Source organism: Ursus americanus, chromosome 2 (assembly GCF_024610735.1).
Source record: "Ursus americanus isolate L20-20 chromosome 2, mUrsAme1.1.p, whole genome shotgun sequence".
Lineage (NCBI taxonomy): Eukaryota > Metazoa > Chordata > Mammalia > Carnivora > Ursidae > Ursus > Ursus americanus.
Genome location: NC_142128.1, coordinates 31,065,168 through 31,080,051, shown reverse-complemented (window position 1 = coordinate 31,080,051; position 14,884 = coordinate 31,065,168).

Genomic DNA, 14,884 nt, shown 5'->3' with positions numbered 1-14,884 from the left:
TTTCCCTCCAGGGGATTCTCAGTGTGAGATATTTGGAAATGAGCTGCTGTTTGCCTGAGGGATAAGAAGCAGCTGGCTCCCAGCAGCACGGGCCTTCTGTCTGGACTCAGCTGACACCAGGGCTCCTTTGAGATCACAGCGGAGCCCGGCCAGCCCTGGCGTTGGCATCAGCTGGTGACATGCCTGTGCCCTTGACATTTGAAGCCCCCATTGCATACACCGTGACTCGCTCCTCTCCCCACCTTGCCTCCTCTCTCCTGCAACCCACCTCCCAACTGCTTTTGACGGTTCCCTTAAGGCAGCATGTTTCAGGATCAGAGAGGAACCCGTGTTCCCAGGCAACTCAGGGACATGAGAGAGAGATCATTTAGGGTGATGAAAGTGTTCTGGAACCAGATAGGAACTAGATGGCGCAATGTTATGAATATAGTAAATGCCACTAGTAGTAAGTTATGTCATGTGTATCTTAGCAAAATAAAAAAAAAAAAATAAACAAACTGTCCCCTGGGTTCTCCTCAGGGCAAAGTCCTAAAGGAGGTCGGATGGGGTTCACCCCCCATTTTACAGAGCAGCGTCCTGAGGTCCACCATGGGGAAGGCAAGTGTTCAGGGACACACGGCATATCAGGCAGAGGTGGGACAGGACTCCACATGTCGAATTTCAGCCCCTACTGAATTTTTGGTCCTGAGGAGCGAGCGGGGTGGGCCTTGCCTCCTTTCACGGTAACGGCTTCTTGCCAATGGATCTGATCACCCTCAGTTTGCAAGCAGGGACCAGGCAGGTTTCATTTGGCTGCCCTGTGTCTAATAGTCTCAAATTAATGACCAGCATTTAAAATCAGGCAAGTTCGCATAAAAATCCAGATTTCCAGCATCTTTTAACAAGCAGATGCCCTGGCAGCCTTGAACCCACATTCCCCTATGGTGGTGATGGGAGCTGATAGGGTCGTGTTCTCTCCAGTTCTCCATGCTCCCCACTACCCAGTGGCCACCATTCATCCCCAGGCCTCTGTTATTTTTCTGATGCTCCCCCTGCTTTATTGATTTCCATTGCTTGCTTGCTAAGGATCAGCACCCCTGCTTTGGCCCTGGGCTGGAGAATGGAAGGTCTCCCACATTTCTCCTAGGTGGCATCGCAGCCACAGGGGGTTGCCCACACCTGGGGCTGTGTGTCCCAGCCTTTTCTGCTCCACCTGCACTGTGGCCCCGGGAGGCTGTGGGCTAGTTTTGGCTACAGAGTTTGCTTCTCTGGGGTGCCTTGCATTTAAGCACTTGCCCATTTTACAGATGGGGAAGCTACGGGAGAAAGCAACATAGGGGTGTGTCCAGAGAAGAAACTAGCTTGAAGCCTAGCATTGTGTCTGAGGGGATGTGGGCGTAGAGGGGAATCTCCACGCAATGGATATATTCAGCCATAAAAGGAATGAAGTTCTGACACATGCCACAACGTGGATGGACCCTGAAAACCTTTTGCTAAGTGAAAGAAACCAATCACCAAAGGGCACATTATGTATGACTTATGCGAGGTGCCTAGAAGAGGCAGATTCAGAGACAGAAGGTAAAATCGAGGTTAGGAGGGGCCGGAGGGGCGGAGGATGGGGAGATGGTGTTGCATGAGCACAGAGCTTCTGCTGGGGGTGGTGAAAAATCTTAGAAATGGTGATGACCGTTGCATAGTACTGTGAATGTATTTAATGCCACTGAACTGTTCACTTAAAAAGGATTTAAATAGGGGCGCCTGGGTGGCTCAGTCGCCCAGCTGGTCACTCAGTTGAGTGACTGACTCTTGGTTTTGGCTCAGGTCATGATCTCGGGGTCCGGAGATCAAGCCCTGTGCCGAACCCCACGTCGGGCTCTGCACTCAGTTCAGAGTCTGCTTGTCCCTCTCCCTCTGCTCCTCCCTCCCCACCCCCACTCTCTCTCTTAAATACATAAAACTTTAAGAAAGGGTAAATGGCCCATTTTAGATGTTTTAGCACAATACAAGAAATAATAGAAAAATGTTACTATCAACAGGAACTTGCACGAGCTACCCCTGCACCTCTCTCCCCTGGTAGTGCTGCTACACATGGAGAAAAGGAAGCAAAATGTTTAAAAAGTTCTATTATCATTGAAGACACCTGGGCCGGGGCGAGTGACCCTTCCCTTCCAACTCTCAATACGTGGTAACTCGCGCTTGGTCCTCACACATAGGCTTACCCGTGGCTCATGTGTCCAGCTGTGGCTCACGTGTCCGGCTGTGGCTCCTCTCCTTTGCTCTCCTCGTCAGTCCATGGCGCTCAGTGCTGTGTCATCCTTCAGGGTGATGGTCTGATTCACGTGTGTTCTGTAAGCATCACGGTATCAAGGGAGCAGAGATCATGCCTGGTTTTTGGTTCAACACTATATCCCCAGCACGTAGCCCAGGGCCTGGCACATAGTAGGCTTTCAACAAATATTTCATGAATGCAAGACTAGAAGTTCGTAAGACAGGCGTGTGCCAGATCGAAGGGGAAGCCTCGTGGTCAGCTTCCACCATGTTGCCCAGATGGTCTTTCCTTGATGATTTCTCCCGCTGAGGGGGTCGCTCTCCCTTTCTGGCTTGCCTTATCCAGAGTCAGTTTCTGCTGTTTGCAACCAAAAAAGAATCTTCCATGGTGTAACCTCTCTGAGCCTCAGCTTCCTCATCTGGAAAGTGGGGGTATAATAGTACCTTCCGTTTATTCATTTTAATGAGGATTACAAGAGTGAACTCTGTTACCCTGCGGCACGATGATGGTGATGAAGAAGAGGAGGAAGAGGAAGAGGAAGTTGGTACCATGCATATTTTCTATTGCTGCTGTAACGAATCACCACATCCTCAGTGGCTTTAAACACCCAAATTTATTCTCTAACTGCCCTGGAGGTCAGAAGTCCAAAATGGGTCAGCAGGGCGGCTTTCTTTCCAGAGGGTCCAAGAATCCATTTCCTTGGCTTTTTTTTTAACTTCTAAAGGCTGCTTGCATTCCTTGGGCCCACATCTTGCCAACCTCTGCTTGCGTTGTTACCTCTCCCCTGACTCTCACCTCCCTGCCTTTCTCTGATAAGGACCCTTGGGATTGCACCGGGCCCATCTGGGTAACCCATGATAGTCTCTCCATCTCACGATTCTCAGACCAATCTGCAAACTCATCTGTAAAGTCCCTTTTGCCATGTAAAGTAACATACATGTGGGTTCAGGGGATTAGGATGTGGACATCTTCAGAGGGCTGTTATGTAACCTACCACTCCCTATGCCCAAATTTTGGTTTATGTCCATTTATGTAGAAGATTCCAAGATAAATAAACGCTCTTTCCTGCCTTTCGGTTGCTTCGAATCCTGCTGGGGAGACAGACTATTTCTGTCTCACGAAGATGGTCCACCAAGCCCTAGGCAGTGTGGTTGGTGCTGTGATGGCAGGTGCGTGGTACATCGATGAGATGAAGACGAATGCCCGGACCCTCTTCTTTCCCTCTGTATCTCCTCTCCTCAAAGCTGTGGCTTACAGCCCTCTAGGCTGCACGTCGCCCCCAAATCCGGGGCTCACCTCCCAGGAATCATGGGTTCCAATGAATGCTGTCCCCTGAAGGCGTGTGACAGAGTATCCCTGCCTTCTCATAGGCAGTGAGCAGTGTCCTTTGCTTTCTACTTTTGTTGATCGCTATGGTCTGAGTGTTTGTGTCCTCCTCCCTGAATTCCTATGTTGAAATCCTAATCCCCAAAGGGATGGTAAGAGGAGGCGGGGGTATTTGGGAAGTCCTTAAATCATGTGGGTTAAATCCTTGTGAATGGGATTAGGATTAGTGCTTTGCAAAAGGGGCTTCAGAGAGCTCCCTTCCTCTGCTCACAGTGAGGATGCAATGAGAAATCTGCAATCCAGAAAGGGTCCTCACCTGAACACCTCTGTACCCTGATTTCAGGCTTCCAGCTTCCAGAACTGTGAGCAACAAATTCCTGCTGTTTATGAGCTGCATGGCCTGTGGTATTTTTGTTAGAGCAGTCCTCACGGACTAAGACACGGATGCTCTGTTCGCTTAGACTCTGGGAAGAAGGTTCTCAGTGTTAAGCTGGCTCAGGGTCTGGAAGGTAGATTGTTGGTAAAACGGGGGTGTGGGAAGGGTGAAGGCATGTCTCCCTCGTCTAACTTCCCAGAACCCTGGAGAAATTGTATGTTAGAAACAGGGCAGGACGGTCCAAAGAACAAGAAGTCAACTACCACATTATACACTGTGTGAGCTCTTCCAGGAAAGCATGAACCTTGCAGATCTTTCATCAAGACAATAAAACACGACGCCAACAGTAATAAAGACAGGCCGTGAGCAATTTAATTGAGTTATCTGGAAGGGAGACCTACCACTACACGTCCAGTCTCCAGGTAATGACTCTGGGTCTGGCACGTGGCTGGAATGAGCCGGGTCATTCCCTGGTGGGTAGTTACTTTTTCTTTTCTTTCTTTTTTTTTTTTTAAATATTTTATTTAGGGTAGTTACTTTTTCGACTGGTGTCTGTCCTGGGATGTGGTCCGTTCAACTCTACTTCCCCAGACTAAAAACTGTGATATGTTCCTCACTAAGGATTACTTGATGTGTGCGAGCTATGTGACAAATACAAAAGCCTTAAAACGTACTTATACATTGAATCTTTTCTTTATTTTTTTTTAATTTATTTTTTAAAAGATTTTATTTATTTATTTGACAGAGAGAGAGACAGCCAGCGAGAGAGGGAACACAAGCAAGGGGAGTGGGAGAGGAAGAAGCAGGCTCATAGCGGAGGAGCCTGATGTGGGGCTCGATCCCATAACGCCGGGATCACGCCCTGAGCCGAAGGCAGACACTTAACCGTTGTGCCACCCAGGCGCCCCTGAATCTTTTCTTTAAAAATAGCTTTATTGAGGGGCGCCCGGCTGACTCTGTAGGTGGAGGGCACGACTCTCGATCTCAGGGTTGTGGGTTCGAGCCCCACATTGGGTGTAGAGATTCCCTAGGAGTAAAATCTTAAAAAAAATAAAAATAGCTTTATTGAGATATAATTCACACACACAGCATACAATTCACCCATTTAAATAATTCAGGGGCACTCACATGGTATGGTCGGTTAAGCATCTAATTGTTGGTTTCGATCTCAGGTCATGATCTCAGGGTGAGGAGATCCAGCCCCGCGTCAGGCCCTGCGCTCAGCGTGGAGTCTGCTTGAGATTCTCTCCCTCTCCGTGTTATAGCACATATCAGTACTGCATTCCTTTATGTGGCTGAACAATATTCTGTTGTACGGTTACCCCACATTCTGTTTATCCATTCATCGGTTGATGGACATTTGGGTTATTTCCACTTTTTGGTTCTGAGCACACAGTCCTGTGGGTATGGAGAGCAAAGCAGCTATGAACATTGGCGGAGAAGTTTTCATGTGAGTGAATGTTTTCAGTTCCTTGGGTCTACACCTACGAGTAGAATCGCTAGGTCATATGGTCACTCTGTGTTTCAGTTTTTGAGGAACAGCCAGTTGCCTTCCAAAGCGGCCGTACCATCCAACATTCTCACCAGCAATGTATGAGGGTTCTAATTTCTCCACGTCCTCTCCAACACTTGTCACTGTCCACTTTGTGGTTGTGATGGGGGTTCTTCGGTCGTTTGCATGGCCATGCGGGGTGGACCTGAAGTGGTATCTCATTATGGTTTTGGTCTGCACTTCCCTGGTGGGTAATGATGTTGAGCATTTTTTCATGTGTTTATGGGCCATTTGTGTATTTTCCTTGGAGAAATATCTCTTCAGAACCTTTGCTTTTTTTGTCATTGGGTGCATCAATCTTGAACTGTCTCCGTCACGATTACACAGGAACCACTAGAGAAACATGATTCATAGTGGACACTCTGAAGTTGATGGCCTGGATTTGACTCCCAGCTTGGCTGCTTATTAGAATATGATGGTGACCTTTCTCTCTGGACCTGTTTCCTCCGTACACAATGGAGGTAGAAATATTAGCTGGTTTGCAGGGTGGTTCTAAGGATCAAAAAAAGGCAGCGCATGTCAAAGGCTCAGTAAGGACTCAAATGTTATCCATCACAGTAACGACGTCAACATTTCCTAAGCTTTTCCTCTTTTATTACGTACACACGGGTGATCTTATTGACTCTACATGGCAGTCTTGCAAAGCAGGTATCATCGCCTCCATTTTACAAGGGAGAAAACGGAAACTCAGGGAGGTGAAGGAATGTGTGGAGGGCTCCATGCTCAGTAAGAGGCGGGGCAGAGATTCCTACCCAGATCGGGCAGACTTTCCTTCTTGGGAAAATTTTCAGTCTGAATTGGTGGCGTGTCCTCTCATGGCTTCTGCTATTCAAATGCGACTGTAATTAAGCAAATGCCATCAGAAAGGAATCAGAGAAGAACCCAGTAATGAAACCGTCAACAGCTTATCCAGGCAGAGAAAAGCTACAGCAACCCCGAGAAGAATGTGCTCATTTCACTCCAGGCTGGCTTCTGAGTCAAGGAATTTTTCACAAGGTCCTGGCAAGCTTCCCTTGTTTGGCAAAGGAGCAAACTGGAAAAGAGTGAAAGCCAAGGGTCCAGCATTGCCCACCCCCCGCCCTCCTATGGAATCGCGATTTACGATTTCTGTGTAGTTCCCCTTGGCGACATTGGGTGTCACCTTCGAGTTGTCTGAAGCCAATCGCCCCCGGAAATTGACAAAATGCACTGTTTCCCGGAGGGTTTCTGGCTCTCGTAGGATCCAGTGTGAAGGTTTGCATCACCGGCACTCCTGCCACCAACTCCTCCTGGACAATCTGGTTTTCCTTTGTGGGGCCAAGCATTGTCCTGAAAGAAGTGAAAACCAAGGATAAGCTGTGAGTTTGAAAATGAGCTCCATGGTCATGACTTTTGCAACTGGCTTCTCTTCCATTCGTGGGGGAGTGATGAGAGACAGTTAATGCAAAGCCCAGTATCTCAAAACCCTTTACTCCCAGAGTTCTCTGCACTGCCCCTTCCCAGAACAACTCATCTGCTCACTTAATCTGTGTCTGTGCTAGCTAGGCTGTGAGTAACTGTGAGCAGCTTGGGGCAGCAACGCTATCCCTCCCTCTCTCCCTGCCTCTGTTCCTCCTTTCCGTTGTTCCTGCATTCCATACATGTTAACTGAGTAGGTATTATGTGCCAGACACTGGGGCAAAACACCAAAGTTCTCTTTCTTCATGGAACCGACATTCTGATTTCTTCATTATCTTCATGTTCCCAGCACCTAGCACACAGTAGGCACTTAATAACTCCCTTAATGGCTTGGTGTATACACTTCTTTTCCAGTTTTTCCTATGCACATACTCTTTTTTTTTTTTTTAAGATTTTATTTATTTATTTCAGAGAGAGAGCACGATCAGGGAGGAGAGGCAGAGGGAGAGGGAGGCTCCTTGCTGAGCATGGAGCCCAACGTGGGGCTCGATCCCAGGACCCCGAGATCATGACCTGAGCCAAAGGCAGATGCTTAATGGACTGAGCCACCCAGGTGCCCCTCCTATGCATATACTAACACATATATATGATATTTAAATTTTAGATGAAAGGAGATTACCCTTAATGCTACGCTGTGATCTTCTTTCCTACTTAATAGTATATTCTGCCATCTTTCTGTGTTAGAACGTAACAATCGACTTCAGTGTAAATGCTATTTGGGGTCTTCCTGCCCCTGGGAATCTAGAAAAGACTGGCTTGAACCTCCAGTCTATTCCCTGGAGAGTCTCAGGGTCAGGTTAGGATTGCTCCTGTTCTCATGGTCACCTCTGGTCGCTGTCCTTGCGTCTGCTAAGTTTATTCCATCCAGTGTTCTTAACCAGTTTCCTTCTGATGGACATTTAGGTTGTTTCCGGTCTCTTGCTACTACAAACACTGCTGCAGTGAGTAAGCCTGACCATCTTGTTTTATGCATATTGAATAAATCGCTGGAAGTATCGCTGGGTCAATTTAGCAGTAGATACTGCTGTAGATACAGATACAACAGTATGTACTCATATTGCTAAATTCTCTTCACAGTAATGGTACCAATTTTCATTCCTGATAGGATGTTTTAGCAAACTGTGATCTTCACTTATCTGTGCCAATACACACACACACACACACACACACACACACAAGTTGTTTTCATATTCTTTGCTCTTTTTTTGGTGTATGAACCTTTTATAAACTTTTATATGTTAGAGAAATTATCCCTTTGTAATTTGAAATACAAATATATTTTCTTAGTTTATTATTTGTTTTTGTATCATTTTTTTAAACAGCTGGCTAGTATTCTATTAAATGGGCCTTTCTATTTGGTTTGTTTCCAACTTTTTGCTATTATAAAGATTTTACTTATTTATTTTTTTATGTAAAATCTCCAGCCAAGTAGGGCTCAAACTTAATCCCCATATCAAGAGTCATAATACCGACTGAGCCAGCCGGGTGCCCCCAACTGTTTGCTATTGTGCATTACACAGCTCTTTCCACCAATCTGCATTGCGTCTCTGAATCTAGGTTAAATTCCTAAAAGTGCAATTGCTTGGTTAAAGACTAGTAACTTAAAAAGGCTGCTTTTTTTTTTTTAAGATTTTATTTATTTATTTGACAGAGAGAGAGACAGAGAGAGAGGGAACACAAGCAGGGGGAGTGGAAGAGGGAGAAGCAGGCTTCCTGCCGAGCAGGGAGCCCGATGCGGGGCTCAATCCCAGGACTCTGGGATCATGCCTGATGCGGGGCTCAATCCCAGGACTCTGGGATCATGCCCTGAGCCGAAGGCAGATGCTTAACGACGGAGCCACCCAGGCGCCCCTAAAAAGCCTTTTGATAGGTATTGGGTTTTCGATATTACATTGAAACAACTTTTTTATTATTATTTAAAAACAACAAACGTTCATTGGTTTAAAAAATCCCCCACGTGCCAATCACCCCTTCAGCCAGACTGGCTGGTCTAACCTATACTCCCACCCACTTCCGCTTCTTCCCAGTTGTAGTGGAGCAAATCGTTTACAAAATTGAAGAATTTGGAGAGAATCTATCTTTGGGTGAGAGACTCCCCACCTCTCCTCCCAGTTCTTCCAGATGGTGGCAATGGAGAGTTACCCAAAGCTGCTGTTTGGATGCCGTGTGTGTGGGGGTGCTGTTCATGGGGTGAATGTGTAATCCCACCCCATGCGCCCCTTCTCTGGAGCCTCACTCTGCTTTTTTTTTTTTTTCAAAGATTTTATTTATTTATTTGACAGAGACAGCCAGCGAGAGAGGGAACACAAGCAGGGGGAGTGGGAGAGGAAGAAGCAGGCTCATAGCGGAGGAGCCTGATGTGGGGCTCGATCCCATAACGCCGGGGCCAGGATCACGCCCTGAGCCGAAGGCAGACGCTTAACGACTGCGCTACCCAGGCGCCCCCCTCACTCTGCTTTTGCATGGGGGGAAGGAAATGATCGCCCACATGGATGACTCAGGCAGCCCCAGGACACTTTGGTCCACTGCGGAATCCCCACGGACCCAAAAGCTTTGCTTGGACCATAAGTTTTCACTTACTTTTGATTCATCCCATCCCAGACAGGCAGGAAATAGCTAGCTGGTGGTGCATGAATCATGTAGGAGGCTTTCCTCTGTCCCCTTTCTATGTGGCTTCCCTGCACAATACCCCGATCCTGGTGATGGGCACTCCCCCACACTATCTCATCTGGATGGGCACTGACATCTGTCTATGTCCCTGCTGGGCCACAGAGACTCACGGAGTGAACGGTCACCCAGCCTTGTAAGTGGGAGAACCAGGGTTTGCGACTGGCTTTGTGGGCTGTTTCTACTCTTTTCCGACTCACATTGCATCTCAAAAATGGCTCCACCCTGGGGAGTGGCTCCCAGTAGCCACCTGGAGGGGAAATGATGTCCAACACGGTCTTCAAGAGGGTAACCTCCTGTTGGTATTGCTCAGAGAACCGCCTCAATCTCAGCCTGGAGATTGGTGTGGCTGTCTGTCTGGAAATGGCCACAGCCTGAATCTCTCTGCACAAGCAACATGAACCCGAACTCTGCCTTGGGCAGTATAGGTTAGACCAGCCAGTCTGGGTGAAGGGGTGATTGGCACGTGGGGGATTTTTTAAACCAATGAACGTTTGTTGTTTTTAAATAATAATAAAAAAATTGTTTCAGTGTAATATCCAAAACCCAACACCTATCAAAAGGCTTTTTTAAGTTAATATTCTTTAACCAGGACTCTCCAGGCGGGGTTCTGAAAACTCTTGTTTCTGACCGGTTCCTAGTGTCCATTGTTGGTTGGCTTCACCCCAGGGGTACCAGGTGCTGAGGGGGGCAGGGCAGGCACCTGGCCAGCCAAGTCCCCGGGAGGGCTTCACCACCCCTGCCTCCTCTTCCCTGCAGCATTGATTATCGCCAAGGGGGCTGCTAGTCCTCGGGATCTGGGAAGCAGAGAACCCACAGGGGTATTTCTCAGCCTGGAGATTGCTGTGGCTGTCTGTCTGGAAACGTGAGCCACAGCCTGACTCTCTCTGCACGAACAACATGAACCCGAACTCTGCCCTGGGCAAGCCACCGTGGCGCCAGGCCCTCACCCACGCTAGCCCACCAAAGCCTCCGTGGCATATGGGCATTTAATTATTCTCATTTTACTCAAGAGGGATAGGAAGCTCTCAGAGAGAATAAGCAACTCCCTGAAAGTTACACGATGAGCAAGTCATGAACTGGGATTTTGAATCCAGGTCCTCAAGCTGGAATTCTGACCTCAAAACCCTTGTTCATACCTCTTGATCCATTTTTTTCAAAACCAATAAATCAGATAGAGGTCGTAGCAGAGAGGCCACCTGATTAACCCCACCTCTGAGGCCCAACCTGGGGAATTCTAGAGAAATAATGTCATGTGGGGTAACGTGAATATTAGTCAATGACACTTTTCCAGGCATGGATGGGGTTCAGGTAGGGGAACGCTGTGGTGGGAAGTCTGTGAGCAATGACTTCTGGGTTCTTAGGGGTTTTATCTAGAGAGGAGAAGGCTGGACCTCCTCTGGGGGACTTTCTATCTCAGTGATGGGCAGTGTTGGGGCCATTGGACCGTTTTCACATCACAATTAACAGAGAGCCTTGTGCATTCATGCAAAGTTGAGTACTTGGTCCAAGTGGGGGTGGGGCTGGGGTTTACTCTGCCTGCATCATCTGGACTCCCAGCCACCAGGGGGCCATGGGATGCCCATGTGGTAGAAAGGAATTTGTTCTGCCATGTATTCAGTGTGAGATAACAACCAGAGGATTGTTTTGTTCCTACGTAGGGGTTCAGAATGTCACCCCAAAATATGCCACATTGGCATATTGATTATTTTTTTTTTTTAAGATTTTATTTATTTATTCGACAGAGATAGAGACAGCCAGTGAGAGAGGGAACACAAGCAGGGGGAGTGGGAGAGGAAGAAGCAGGCTCATAGCGGAGGAGCCTGATGTGGGGCTCGATCCCATAACACTGGGATCACGCCCTGAGCCGAAGGCAGACGCTTAACCGCTGTGCCACCCAGGCGCCCCTCATATTGATTATTTTTTATTCAAGTTACTTGAGAAACAGCCAGTGCAAGAAGGACACTCTGATCCTCCTGTGTCTTCTTGAAAGCAGGAGAAAAGTCTTCCATGTGAACGTGCCCTCCCTGTACCGGGAGGGTAGAAGGCAGCCTTATCACGAGAGAGGGAATTCAGGGCCAACAAGCCTGCATAAACAAGCCTGGTTAATACTTCACCATTTACTACCTCTAGCGTATACCCCTCTGCCTTGTCAATCCTTCACAATGTTCGGTTTCTTTGTCTAAAAGGTATAAAAGCTTCCTGCTCTGGTCACTTCTTGGAGTCTCATGTCCTTGTAGGGCTTCCATATGTATGTACATAATTAAATTAGTTTTTCTTCTGTTCATCTGTCTTTTATTACAGGAAGTTTCAGCCACGAACCTAGAAGAGTAGAGGGAAAGTTATTTTTCCTCCCCCACAACGCTTAGCACCACTGAATAAAAGTGCACAAGGGGAGATTCCCAAACTCGAGCTTCGACATGTGTGAGGGCTCAAGCACCGTGTTGCACCAATCTCCCCCGCACCCCAGTCCCTTCGTTGAGTTTGTGACATCGCCCTTCCCAGAGGCTCTCAAATGAAAAACAGGCTCATCTTCAGTGCCCCACACTCCCCACAGCCAGGCATTCATCACTGCCCTCGCTCATTTAGTCTCTCTCTCCAACATTTCAACACTTGCAGTAAACCCTTCAAACACATCTCACATCTTTCGATTCTTCTGCGTGTCTGCTTATCCCACACTTGACTCTCTTACTTGGGGGTGGGGGGGCGACAGTCCCTTCTTAACTGTCTGTGGCTTCCTCTCTGTCTTCACTGCAACCTATTCTCACAACAGAAGGCCAGAAGGAGCTTTTAAAACCCAAACCAGATCTCACCATTCTGCTTAAAATCCTTCAATGGCTGTCTTCCCGTTGGATCAACGTAGGAAAAATGCAAACTCCTCTCCTTGGCCTCCAAGACCTCAGGGAAACTTGTCCCTGCCTGCCTACCTGTATCAGCTGCACTTTTTTTTTTGAAGATTTTATTTATTTATTTGCCACAGAGAGAGAGAGTGTGCGTGAAAAAGCACAAGCAGGGGGAGCGGCAGAGGGAGAGGGAGAAGCAGACTCCCCACTGAGCAGGGAGTTTGACAAGGGGCAAGATCCCAGGACCCTGAGATCATGACCTGAGCCGAAGGCAGACGCTTAATCAACTGAGCCATCCAGGCGCCCCTCAACTGCACTTTGTTGCAGGCACGCTGGCTTTCTTTCCTCTCCCATCATTAGCACTGTCTATCCAGCTCCAGGCCATTTGCACCCGTGGCTTCCTCTGCCTGGACTACTATGAACCTGGTCCTTCTCATCCTTCAGGACTCTGCTGAAGTTACAGTCCCTCAGAGAGCCTCCCCTATCATCTGAGCAGATTGCCACCCTCCTTTTAAATGATAGAATTCCTTTCATTTTTTTCCCTATAATTTATCACTGGGTTAAATTATGTTCCCCAAAAAGATATGTCCAAGTTTTAACCACTAGGACCTGTGAAAGCGGCCTTATTTGGAAATAGGATCTTTGCAGATGTATCAAGTTAAGAGAGGTCATCCTGGATTAAGGTGGGCACTAATCCATTGGCTGGTGTCCTTATAAGAAGAGGGAAATTTGCACACAGACAGACAGAAGGAGAAGGCCATGGGAAGACAGGGGCAGAGACCGGAGTGATGTGTCTACAAACCAAAGAAGGCCAAGCTTTGCTGGCAGCTACCAGAAGCTGGAAGAGATTAAGAAGGATTCTCCCCGAGAGCCTTTAGAAGGAGCGTGACCCTACCAACACCTTGATTGCAGACTTCTGGCCTCCGGAACCGTGAGAACACCAATTCCTGTTGTTTTAAGCCACCAAGTTGTGGTAACTTGTTACCTAGGAAAGTAGTTGTTGGTAATTGCTTTGTTGGCTTATGTGTTTATGATTTTTCTCCTGCTCGACAAGGTGTTTATTTCTTTATTCTCTCTTGTACCCTTGCTGTCCAGCTGTGTGTCTAACACATAGGAAGTACCCAGTTTCAGAAGAATCATCAGCCACAACGTCTTACCAGCCTCAGCTCGTCTCATGTTCACTGCTCTGTATCATGTGTATTGTTCTGGCTCTGGCTCATCATCTCCCTCTCAATTCCTGCAAGAACCTTCCATCGGTTCTCCTTGATGCTTAATTTTTTACCTTCTTTTCAACACGAATCTGATCTCACTTTTCTACTTTAAACTCTTTGTTCTTTCCCTATCACTCTATGCCAGCTTTTGGACCTCGGACCTGTTCCATAAACGCCCAGCCTCGGCCTCAGTCTTCCCATCTGTGGAATGGGAGCAACAATGGCACACACATGACCAGGTGGATATGCAGATTATCTGAGAATCATTGCAAAGCGTGGAGCACAGGGCTGAGCACCGAGAGCCCACCCAGAGGCTAGCTTTCAGGATTAATGTCAGCATTTGTTTTGGATTGAGGCCAGAGGCCCCAGGCTTCGTAAAGTGAGTCCTTTGTTAAGACGGGAAAAATCACGTGTTCAAAGCTGGCTTGCCCAACAACTGTTCAAACTGATGAAGAGGCACTTTGCCTAGCATCCCTGGCCTGCTGAAGTTTGGAGAAGTTTGAAAGCATGAGTCTGCGTATCATCATACACGCAGTACCAATACAGTAAGTGAACAACTTAAAATAGGCTCACATTTATATTAAAATCATGTAATTCGCACCGTAGACATAACCTTAAATACAGAAATAGAGGAATTCATTTTAATCATGGCTCAGAATTGGTGTTCTTCATTTCTGAAAAACCTCTTAATCAGGAAACTTCAGAAAATGTTTAAAATGCATGGTAACACATTTCAGAGCAATTCCAAAATTTAATGTGTGCAAATTATTCATATATTCATAATTTTATTATAGCACATCAGATTTGGGGAATCAAGTGCTGGGTAAAGAGAATATCCATTAGCTGCTAAGAAAAAAAAAATAGGCCTTTAAGTGAAACGAATTTAAATATTGTAACAACCTTCCTATTGGCTGAGAGCTCTCCCCAAAGCACTCGCCATTTAATAAGATTGGAACCTCCCATTGATTTGAGAGGCTAAATTGCTGAGAACCTTTAGAAAGGTTCTGTAGAATTGAACTAAGCTGACGTGGTCAGCTGCTTTTGTCAGCGTCATGGAGCCTGATAGGGGGCTGGAGCTCATGACTCTGAGATCAGGACCTGAGCTGAAACCAAGTCTGATGCTCAATCAACTGTACCACCCAGATACCCCTGATTTGGGAAGGTTTTTTAAAAAATAAATAAATAAATAAACAAACAAACAAACAAATAAATAAATAAAATTAA